We start from the raw sequence: 12638 nt of genomic DNA on the forward strand, positions 1-12638 counted from the left end.
AATACAGTAAATGAGTAAATTGACAGTCGTTTTGTAGAATAATATAAATGTCTTATATGTGAAACATGGACCTCTTAATTAAAGTATACCCTGGGAGAGAAAATATGAAGGTTCCAACTGCGTTGAACCAGCGGCAGGCCGAACCTCAAGATCTGTAGGTGGACACTCGACCACATCGCTAAAGGATTAACTAGACAAGCTTACTGTCGCTGAGACTGGCTGCTTTTTAATTTCTGACTTTTGCAGCCATCGCTTTTACAGTTTGACCGTCACAATATAAAACAAACTGTATACGTCGGATTAGTTCGACTAAAGGGTTAACCAAACAGCAAAGCTGTTGGAAGTGGCGTATAAACCTAATATCACTACACTTCTCCCCCTTTACTTTTCAGAGCTTACCAGCTGTCCAGAATGACACTCCATGCCCACGCATGAGTCCATCAGACACTTCTGACACCGTTAAAGTAAACCCTGGGGGAACCCAAGGTCCCTACTGTTGCTCGAACCCCAGACCTTGTGATCCGTAGGCAGACACTCAACCACGTCGCTAAAGGGTTAACCCAACAGCCTTGCTGTTGGAAGTTGATTATAAACCTACTATTACTACTGTTACAGTATTCTCTTCAAAAACATTCAGATCAAATACTGTTCATTTACTGATGTTTTTTACATACACGCTGATTTAGTCAGTAAAGGATTGCCTCGATTTTCATTTGATGAAATATGAAAAATACCACAACAAGCAAACATTTAAAATGTATTCCAGGAAAAAATTTTATGAAAATTTATACAAAAATTCAAGTCAAAATACAAAATTTATCAACCTACCGTCTACACCCTAAAATCCGCATACCCTAAAGCACTGTATTACCCTACTGCATACAAAGAAATTAAATAATAAAAATGACACTAAAAGTATGCCAAAACTTGATGTTTTGTTTGTCACACAGATCTTAAAACTAAAGATTCATCTACCGCTCAATTTACCCTACTTCAAAGTACCTATACTCCTACCAAACCATATGGGCATTCAACTGCCAGTTTAAAACATCTGGGGTCATCATGGGGCCAGAGTAGGTGTAGTATTAACAGCTTATAATATAAATAACTGTCCCATAACTCTACTTTTTTTTCAAAGTTATGCCCCTTTTTCAACTTAACAGTTTTTGGTTAAGTCTTTGTATGTAAGCTGGTATCTCAGTATCTGGGAATGGATTGAAACTTCACACTTTGTTCACTGTCTAAATCTAACATGCACTATGAAGGTCCCATAACTCTACTTTGCATATTTATAAAATTATGCCCCTTTTTCGACTTTTGTATTCATTCAATTGACAAGGCTTTTGAATAGTCGAGCGATGCTATCCTCCGACAGCTCCTGTTATGTTTTAAAGGTGGTCAGCGATGTTAGAAATCAACTTACTGATACTCTAGAGGCATAACTGCCTTATTTTTATTCATATTTTGACACAAAAGTAATTTCTGTAAAGTTTCACTTAATAAAAAAAATAAATAAAAAAAATTCCGACCTACCTTTAGTACCATAATTTTTTTAGCATGTTTTCGGAAACAAAGAATCTTTTAAGCCTTAATAACCTCCTATTTTTCCGACTTTTTTAGTCCACAAACCTGTTTTTTTTTTGCTACTTTTTGTTTAGGGACCTCCTACTTTTCTCCTACGTTTTTGCAAGGCCATACTGGAAGGCAAGAAAGTGTCATAAACTGTTGCTTAAATATTATTTATGGCCTTTAAGAAGTAGAAACCCCTCCCAGAGTAAACTGTTTTCTTGTTATTTAACCCTTAATAAACATGAAACCTTTAAAACAACAAAATCCTTTTATCCCAACACTGTTTGTTTTGGCATTACAATTTATACATAATCAAAGTCTCAAAATTGTTTTTTTATGGCATATTGTATGATAATGCATTTTATTTTTAGAACTCTGGGAGTTCAAAGGTCACAAGTACAAACTGCACTGAGAAATAGGATGATGGTTGTGAATGTACTTGTGAGTGTGTTGATGACAAGATAGGTAACTGTGGCCTAGGTGACCGCCTCAGGATCGGGAGGGCGAAGGTTCGAGCCCCATGGAGAGCGTTCGTCTGGGGATATTTGTCATTGGACTCATTCCGAAAAGGTCTGTTTGTGAGCCACGAGCTAGTTAAATGAATGGTTACTGACTTCTATCCGCCTAGCGCCTGGCATAGTGGTAAGAGTTGGGAGGTAATTGGTATGCACAATAAAGGTGTCTCATAACTGGCTGGCCCTTCCCTTTCAGTAGGGATGACACTATAATAAATAAGACCTTTTTAGGAAAATGTGTTTGCATTTTAACACAACTTTCACTCTGTTTTTATTACATGTTTCATTAAATTTTGTAAGTGACATACATTTATATTGCGTATTTTTGTTTTGAATCTGTTTGAAATTTTGTAGTCATCTAAATAAACAAATTGCTGAAATAAATTTGAGGTGTGTTCAATGGAAACTAGGAGAGTGAACAAAATCTTTGGAATATTCCTAAATTTACAAATATCTGAACTTAAAGTTGCAGCCTCAGTAACTATTAGGAATTCTTAAAGTTCATCCTTTTAGTCCATGTTAAATTGGTAGGTCAGTTTGGAAAAAAATCTTTTTTAATATGTTTTAGTAGAAACAAAAGAAAATGAACCCCCCACTTTTCTTTGACATATGTTGTTGGCAAATTGTATGTAGTATTTGGCCACAGAGAAATGAACTCGTGTAAAGTTACATTAACTGATTTGGACCAAGGGAAGTAACTCCCATAATGTTGCAAGGTCTTATCTCCTGTACTGTATGTAATTTTATGTTTCATTTCAGATGCCCACCACTTGCCATCAAACTGTCGGCTGGTAAGAGATGCTGCCAAACCCTGCTGTAAAATCCCGGCCTGTAGCCCTACACCATCTCCCCTAACAACAAAGGGACCAGGACTTCTGCCCATGACTACAGTACCAACACAGAGACCACAAAGTAATGCATTGGCAAAAATTCCTATGATATTGTAATTAAAATCATTCCAGAACTACTTTCTTATAAACATTAATTGTAACTACAAACTTAGTAAAACTTTTAGAATTGGCAATGAGATAATATTATTATAAAAGTCATGTTTACTTACAAAATAGTATCTACAATTGTTTCAGAAGTGTGTTTACTTGCGTAATGACAAGTTTATGTTTCTCATTTAGTCAATTGAACATAGTCAAGATTGACATAATATGGTGTAATAAGAAATATTGGCCTTTTTCATCCCCTGCCACGAGTGTTTTGGGGGTTATAGGAATGGTCTCCATCCGTCCTGCTGTCCGTCCGTTTGTCCGTAACACTTTCATGTCCGCTCCATATCTCCTAAACCCCTTAAAGGATTTTCATGAAACTTGGGTCAAATGATCATCTCAAGACAATGTGCAGAACTCACGAGTAAGCCATGCTGGCTCAAGGTCAAGGTCACAGCTCAAGGTCATAGGTTTTATCCTTCCATTTCGTGTCCGCTTTGTATCTCAAAAAGCCCTTGAAGGAATTTTATAAAACTTGGGTCAAATGATTGCCTCATCATGACAATCTGCAGAGATTATGAGTCAGCTGTGGCGGTCCAAGGTCAAGGTCACAACTTAGGGTCAAAGGTTTGAGCTTTCCATTTTGCTCTGTATCTCCTTAACCCCTTGAAGGATTTTCATGAAACTTGGGTCAAATGATTACCTTATCAAGACGATGTGCAGAACTTATGAGTCAGCCATGTTGGCTCAAGGTCAAGGTCACAGCTCAAGGTCATAGGTTTTAGCTTTCCATTTCGTGTCCGCTCTGTATCTCCTAAATCCCTTGAAGGAATTTTATAAAACTTCGGTCAAATGATTGCCTCATCAAGACAATGTGCAGAGCGTCTGAGTCAGCTGTGGCGGCCCAAGGTCAAGGTCACAACTTAGGGTCAAAGGTTTGAGCCTTCCATTTTGCTCTGTATCTCCTAAACCCCTTGAAGGATTTCATGAAATTTGGGTCAGATGATTACCTTATCAAGACGATGTGCAGAACTCATGAGTCAGCCATGTTGGTTCAAGTTCAAGGTCACAACTCACGGTCAAAGGTTTGAGTCTTCCATTTTGTGTCTGCTCTGTATTTCCTAATCCTCTTGAAGGATTCATATGAAGCCTTGGTCAAACAATCACCCCATCAAGACGATGTGCAGAAGTCATGAGGCAGCCGTGGCTGGTCAAGGTTACAACTTAGGGTCAAAGGTTTGAGCTTTCCATTTTTTGTCTGCTCTGTATCTTTTAAACCCCTTGAAGGATTTTCATGAAACTTTGGTCAAATGATTACCTTATCAAGATGATGTGCAGAACTTATGAGTCAGTCATGTTGGCTCAAGGTCAAGGTCACAACTTAGGATCAATGGTTTGAGCCTTCCATTTTGTGTTCACTCTGTATCTCCTAAACCCCTTGAAGGATTTTTATCATACTTGGGTCAAATGATCACCTTATCGAGAACTCATAGTTCAGCTATGTCAACTCAAGGTCAAGGTCACAACTCAAGGTCAAAGGTTTGAGCTCTCTGTCTCCTAAACCCCTTGAAGGATTTTTATGAAACTTTGGTCAAATGATCACATCATGAAGACAATGTGCAGAATTCATGAGTCAGCCATGTCAGTTCAAGGTCAAGGTCATAGCTCAAGGTCAAAGGTTTACCCTATCACTATCCATAACAGTTGCGGGGGGACTTAGCTGTCTTTCAGATTGCCTTGTATATAATAAAATGTCAGGGACTTATTGCAATATATATGAAAAATTGAGATGGTGTTGTATGTGACATTACTTGACAGACATTTGCAGTTATGATATTTAATAATTTCTATGATCAGTTCGTTTATCAGTTGTACCATTTTTCCAGCTCTGCCTGCAGAATGTATTTTGGTACCTAGCCCCAGTGGCACATTATGCTGCAAGGAACCAAACTGTATTTTTAGTTCCACTATTTGGAGAATAGGGGTGCTTTTCTACTCGCCCCGGCATTGGCATGAGCTTTCTTGGTTAAAGTTTTTCAGCAACCTTTGTTTTTCTTTGTTACTATTGCTTATACAGTCGACATTAAGGGACTGCTAAGAAATGGTCTCTTAATGGAATGGTCTCTTAATGAATTTCAGTCAGATGAAAAGAAAAGTTATTTTTAACTGTTAATGTAACTGTTTTTATTATGAACATACATGTTTGGTTTCAAAATTTGTTTTAACATCGTGAACACTTTGCCAAGTCTACAAACCGTAAGAATTATACATAGATTGTTTGTCAGTTCGACTGATACAAGGGTAATTGCATTCAGTCACATGCAAAACGGTCTCACTAATTACACAGATGAAGAAATGCCCGGTAGAATATTGGTACCCGGTGGCTTAATAGATACTTTTGTCGAATATTTTACCTGTTGGGACTACATTAATGTGGTCGCTAGTCGTTTAATAAAAAAGTCATTTAATGGAATGAATTTACGTACTGAAAACATTTGGGAGGGATTTTGACCGGTCGTTTAATAAAAAAATCGCTTAATAGAGGTGGTCGCAAGTACGATGTTGACTGTATATTACTGAAACTTCACATTACAATTATTAGCATGCAAACAAAGTATGTGCAGGGGCTGGGCCTATTATACCCAAAGTCAAGGTCACCAAGGTGTTATACTTTGGTTATTTTTAAGGTTAAAGTTTTTGGCAACCTTTGGTTTTCTGTCATATCTTTGTTACTATTGCTTATATCTTACTGTAAGTTCACATTAACATTGTCCAGCATACAAACAAAATCTGTACAGGGGCTGGGCCCATTATATTCAAGATCAAAGCCACCAAGGTGTTATATTTAGGTTAGTTTTACTGCCAAATCGCCGAATAGTGGAGCGGGCTGTTTTACAGACAGCTCTTGTTACCCGTGTTACCCATACAGCCAATAGTACTACTGGCTTCATTACACCACCAACTTTACCAACAGGTGTTGTTACTGATGGGTGAGCATCACCACCTACAGGATTAACAGTATTTACCTCATCTTTACAACCATCAGAAATGACAATTTCCCCAACACCGGCTGGTTCCACTGTTAGTCTGCCATATGCAGTAGGGGTTTCAACACCATCACTGTCAACTGAATCATCAACACCAGAATGTAAGTTTTGTAAATATGTTCTATATAGGCAACATTTTCAGTGACATTTTAAATTAGCTCATCTGTCACATAGTGACAGGGTGAGCTTTTGTGATCGCCCTTCGTCCGTCGTCCGTCCATCCACAATTTCTTGTGAACAAGATAGAGACCACATTTTGCAAGCAATTTTGATCAAACTTGTACAAAACTTGTATTGGCATGATATCTCAGTTCGTTTCAAAAACTGGCCAGAACCCATCATTGGTTCTAGAGTTATTGCCCCTTAAAGGGACAGAATTTGCTATTTTTGTGCATCAACATTTTCTTGTCTGCGCGATAGTGGTTTCATTTATGATTTTATTTTAACCAAACTTGCACACAACTTGTATCACCATAAGATCTTGGATCCTTTCTTGAACTGGCTAGATCCCATCATGGGTTCCAGAGTTATGGCCCCTGAAGTGCCAAAATGAGCTATTTTGACCTTGTCTGCACAATAACAGTTTTATTTATGATTTGATTTTTACCAAACTTGCATACAACTTAGTTCCTTTCTTGAACTGGCCAGATTCCAGTAAGGGTTTCAGAGTTATGGCCCCTGAAAGGGCCAGAATTAGCTATTTTGACCTTGTCTGCACAATAGCAGCTTCATTTATTATTTGAATTTAACCAAACTTGCACAAAACTTTTGTCACCATAAGATCTTGGTTCCTTTCTTGAACCAACCAGATCCCATCATGGGTTCCAGAGTTATAGCCCCTGATAGGGTCAAAATTAGCTTTTTTGACCTTGTCTGCACAATAGCAGCTTCATTTATGATTAGATTTTAACCAAACTTGCACACAACTTGTATCACCACAAGATCTTGGTTTCTTTCTTCAACTGGCCAGATTATTTTGACCTTGTCTGCACAATAGCAGCTTCATTTATGATTTGCTTTTAACCAAACTTGCACACAACTTGTATCATCATAAGATCTCGATTTTTTTTTTATTCGCCCGAAGGGACATATTATGTTATCATCTCGGTGTCCGTCTGTCTGTATGTCTGTTGGTTATCAATTTCCCTTCCGCTCTGTAACTCTTGAACCCCTTGAAGGATTTCAAAGAAACCTGACACAAATGTTCACCTCATCGAAACAATGTGCAGAGCGCATGTTTTGGATGGCTCACTTCATGGTCAAGGTCACACTTAGGGGGTCAAAGGTCATATGGCTTTGTTTTGTGTGTATATTGCTCTGCATTTGCGTCGATTGCAGTGCTCTTGTTTTTATTTAGCAGATTCTTTTGTTCACTTACAATAATTTTTTTTAATTACTTCCCTTTTATGTTACTATAAATAGCTTATTTAAGAAACTTCTTTATTATTGGCTGTAGGGAAAAACCGAGACCACTTTTCTGTGGTACAACATGGAGTGTACCTCCAATTTTTAGGTGTATTTTGACATATGTCTGTACCTTGTAAGGATTATTTTAAATTTTGGTTAAATTCTTGCCTTTGTTGTGTCTGTCCTTTGGACTTAGATTTTTTTCTGAGGACTTAGATTTATTTTTAATTTCTTTCCTTTGTTGTTCCTGTCCTGTGGGCTTCATCAGTTAAAATTTTGCTCCTAACTTTCTCTGATGTAATCCTTCAGGCATGAAACTACTGGCCTGATTTGAAAATAATTTTATTTGAAGTAACTTTAAGAAAATTTCAACTATATTTTCTCATAATTCTTTTGATTGATCTTGATTATGATTTTTTGATCTTCTTGTCCTTAAGTGCAATGATAACAGGTGAGTGATATAGGGCCATTTTGGCCCTCTTGTTAGCTTTACTATACAAAGTATATAGATAGCTATATTTTGCTGTCCTTCCACCTTTATACCTTAGTTAAAGTTTTGATGCACGTGATGGATTTGCTTCAAACTTAAAAATAAATCCTCATCATCACCCACATTATCTGGCACAAGGGCAATAACTCTTGACCAATATTTGATGAATTACCTCTGCCCTTAGAATTTCAGGTTAAAGTTATTGTGCACTTTCACTCTTTCTCAGTTTTTATTAAATAGATTTGATTCAAAGTTAAAATGGTTGTTCCACATCATCACCCATTTGATACAAGGTTCATAACTCTGGCACCAATATTTTTAGAATTATGCCCCTTTTTTAGCTCACCTGTCACAAAGTGACAAGGTGAGCTTTTGTGATCGCGCGGTGTCCGTCGTCCGTCGTCCGTCCGTGCGTCCGTAAACTTTTGCTTGTGACCACTCTAGAGGTCACATTTTTCATGGGATCTTTATGAAAGTTGGTCAGAATGTTCATCTTGATGATATCTAGGTCAAGTTCGAAACTGGGTCACGTGCCATCAAAAACTAGGTCAGTAGGTCTAAAAATAGAAAAACCTTGTGACCTCTCTAGAGGCCATATATTTCATAAGATCTTCATGAAAATTGGTCAGAATGTTCACCTTGATGATATCTAGGTCAAGTTCGAAACTGGGTCACGTGGGTTCAAAAACTAGGTCAGTAGGTCTAAAAATAGAAAAACCTTGTGACCTCTCTAGAGGCCATATTTTTCATGAGATCTTCATGAATATTGGTCAGAATGTTTACCTTGATGATTTCTAGGTCAAGTTTGAAACTGGGTCACGTAGGGTCAAAAACTAGGTCAGTAGGTCTAAAAATAGAAAAACCTTGTGACCTCTCTAGAGGCCATATTTTTCATGAGATCTTCATGAATAATGGTCAGAATGTTTACCTTGATGATATCTAGGTCAAGTTTGAAACTGGGTCACGTAGGGTCAAAAACTAGGTCAGTAGGTCTAAAAATAGAAAAACCTTGTGACCTCCCTAGAGGCCATATTTCTCAATGGATCTTCATGATTATTGGTCAGAATGTTCACCTTGATGATATCTAGGTCAAGTTCGAAACTGGGTCACGTGGGGTTAAAAACTAGGTCAGTAGATCTAAAAATAGAAAAACCTTGTGACCTCTCTAGAGGCCATATTTCTCAATGGATCTTCATGAAAATTAATCAGAATGTTCACCTTAATGATATCTAGGTCAAGTTCGAAACTGGGTCATGTGGGGTCAAAAACTAGGTCAGTAGATCTAAAAATAGAAAAACCTTGTGACCTCTCTAGAGGCCATATTTCTCAATGGATCTTCATGAAAATTGGTCAGAATGTTCACCTTGATGATATCTAGGTCAGGTTCGAAACTGGGTCACGTTCGGTCAAAAACTAGGTCAATAGGTCTAAAAATAGGAAAACCTTGTGACCTCTCTAGAGGCGATATTTTTCAATGGATCTTCATGAAAATTGGTCAGAGTGTTTACCTTGAAGATATCTAGGTCAAGTTCGAAACTGGGTCACGTGGGGTTAAAAACTAGGTCAGTAGATCTAAAAATAGAAAAACCTTGTGACCTCTCTAGAGGCCATATTTTTCATGAGATCTTCATGATTATTGGTCAGAATGTTCATCTTGATGATATCTAAGTCAAGTTCGAAACTGGGTCACGTGGGGTTAAAAACTAGGTCAGTAGGTCTAAAAATAGAAAAAACCTTGTGACCTCTCTAGAGGCCATATTTCTCAACAGATCTTCATGAAAATTGGTCAGAATGTTCAGCTTGATGATATCTAGGTCAGGTTTGTAACTGGGTCATGTGCGGTCAAAAACTAGGTCAGTAGGTCGAAAAATAGAAAAACCTTGTGACCTCTCTAGAGGCCATATTTTTCACGAGATCTTCATGAAAATTGGTGAGAATGTTCACCTTGATGATATCTAGGTCAAGTTTAAAAGTGGGTCACGTGCCTTCAAAAACTAGGCCATTAGGTCAAATAATAGAAAAACCTTGTGACCTCTCTAGAGGCCATATTTTTCAATGGATCTTCATGAAAATTGGTCAGAATTTTTTATTTGATGATATCTAGGTCACATGTGCTCAAAAACTAGGTCACTATGTCAAATAATAGAAATAATGACGTCATACTCAGTTCAACACTGGGTCATGTGGGGATAGGTGAGCGATTCAGGACCATCATGGTCCTCTTGTTTACTTAGAATTTTAGGTTACTTTTTGTGCATTTTGACCACATCATCAGTCACATCATTTTATACAAGGGTCATAAGTATGACACAAGTATTACATGAGTTGAGTTATACTCCCTTTTAACACAGGATGGCTGTAGAGTGAATGGTAATTTTGCACATAACTTATGTTTTTTTCTGCATAATGTTGCAACTTCAAATAGATTCATGAAAACTAAAAAAAGAAGGACAAGCTGTAATTGTACATTATCAGTTTGTTACATTAACTGTACAACACAACTTTGCTATGCTCTGCAGACATATGGTTTTAGTTTGTCATGATGTACTATGCAAGGTTTCTGAGGTAACCCTTGAATACGGTACAAAAGGCTACTAATTTTTGTTAAAACTGTATAGGGACCCTTCCACGGTCTCGTGAATTTACTACTTGACCGAATACTTGGCCGACTTTCCTTTGTGGGTTATAATACCACATCTGATCACCTACATCATAGTGTTGAAAGTTAGTATCGAGGTCATATTTCTTTTTCATGACCTCACTAGAGATTTTAAGCTTGTTCCTAGCATATTCACGTATTTCTACTATTCTACTTTCCAAGGCATTTACATAATCAGAACCATATTTTAGTCTCGTTTCAGCATTTTCTAATTCAGGCTGTCCAAAGACAAGATCAATTGGGAGCCTTATTTCAGAGCCAAAGACCATAGTTGCGGGTGTGACACAAATGGCTTCATGTACAGAACTACAATGGGCCATTAAACATAAAGGTACATACTTGTCCCAGTCATTTCTGTGCTCGGACACAAATACTGTTAGCATGTCGAGAATACTTCTGTTTACACGCTCATTAAAACCTGAACTCTTCAGTTGAAATGAGGTATTTCTAGAATACCTAGAAGTTTACATAACTCTTGAAACAACTTTGACTCAAATTGCGCTCCTTGATCGGTATGAATAGAAAGGGGTATGCCAAACCTTGAAAATACATTTTCATTTAACGCGTTAGCGACTGTTACTGTTTCTAAATTCGGTAATGGCACTGCCTCTTTCCATTTCATAAAATAATCTGATACTACCATTAAATACTGATTATTGTTCGCAGTTTTGCAAGTGGGCCTACAAAATCTATAGCTATTCTTTCCCATTTAGCACCAAAGGTGAACTGTTTCAAAGGGGCCTTAAATTTAGTTTTTGGCATTTTTCGAGATACATACACTACATTTTCTACACCACTTCTCCACTGCATCACGCACACATAAAAGAAAAATTTCTGTCTTATTATGCCCCCCTTCGAAGAAGGAGGGGTATATTGTTTTGCAGATGTCTGTCGGTCGGACGGTCTGTATATAGACCAATCCGTTTCTGGATGATAACTCAAGAAAGCTTGGGCCTAGGAGCATGAAAGTTGATAGGAAGTTTGGTCATCACCTGCAGATGACCCCTATTGATTTTGAGGTCTGTATGTCAAAGGTCAAGGTCACAGTGACCCTGAACAGTTAAACAGTTTCCGGATGATAACGCAAGAACGCTTGGGCTTAGGATCATGAAAGTTGATTGGGAGGTTGGTCATGACCAGCAGATGACCCCTATTGATTTTGAATAAGTATGTCAGATTTTCAAGGTCACAGTGACCCGGGTAACAGTTAAACAGTTTCCGGATGATAACCCAAGATTGCTTGGGTCTAGGTTCGTGAATGTTGACAGGGAGGTTGGTCATGACCAGCAAATGACCCCAATTGATTCTGAGGTCAGTAGGTCAAAGGTCAAGGTCACAGTGACCATTTTCTACACCACTTCTCCACTGCATCACGCACACATAAAAGAAAAATTTCTGTCTTATTATGCCCCCCTTCGAAGAAGGAGGGGTATATTGTTTTGCAGATGTCTGTCGGTCGGACGGTCTGTATATAGACCAATCCGTTTCTGGATGATAACTCAAGAAAGCTTGGGCCTAGGAGCATGAAAGTTGATAGGAAGTTTGGTCATCACCTGCAGATGACCCCTATTGATTTTGAGGTCTGTATGTCAAAGGTCAAGGTCACAGTGACCCTGAACAGTTAAACAGTTTCCGGATGATAACGCAAGAACGCTTGGGCTTAGGATCATGAAAGTTGATTGGGAGGTTGGTCATGACCAGCAGATGACCCCTATTGATTTTGAGATAAGTATGTCAGAGTTCAAGGTCACAGTGACCCGGAACAGTTAAACAGTTTCCGGATGATAACCCAAGATTGCTTGGGTCTAGGTTCGTGAATGTTGACAGGGAGGTTGGTCATGACCAGCAAATGACCCCAATTGATTCTGAGGTCAGTAGGTCAAAGGTCAAGGTCACAGTGACCATTTTCTACACCACTTCTCCACTGCATCACGCACACATAAAAGAAAAATTTCTGTCTTATTATGCCCCCCTTCGAAGAAGGAGGGGTATATTGTTTTGCAGATGTCTGTC

Source organism: Mercenaria mercenaria, chromosome 15, assembly GCF_021730395.1.
Source record: "Mercenaria mercenaria strain notata chromosome 15, MADL_Memer_1, whole genome shotgun sequence".
NCBI lineage: Eukaryota > Metazoa > Mollusca > Bivalvia > Venerida > Veneridae > Mercenaria > Mercenaria mercenaria.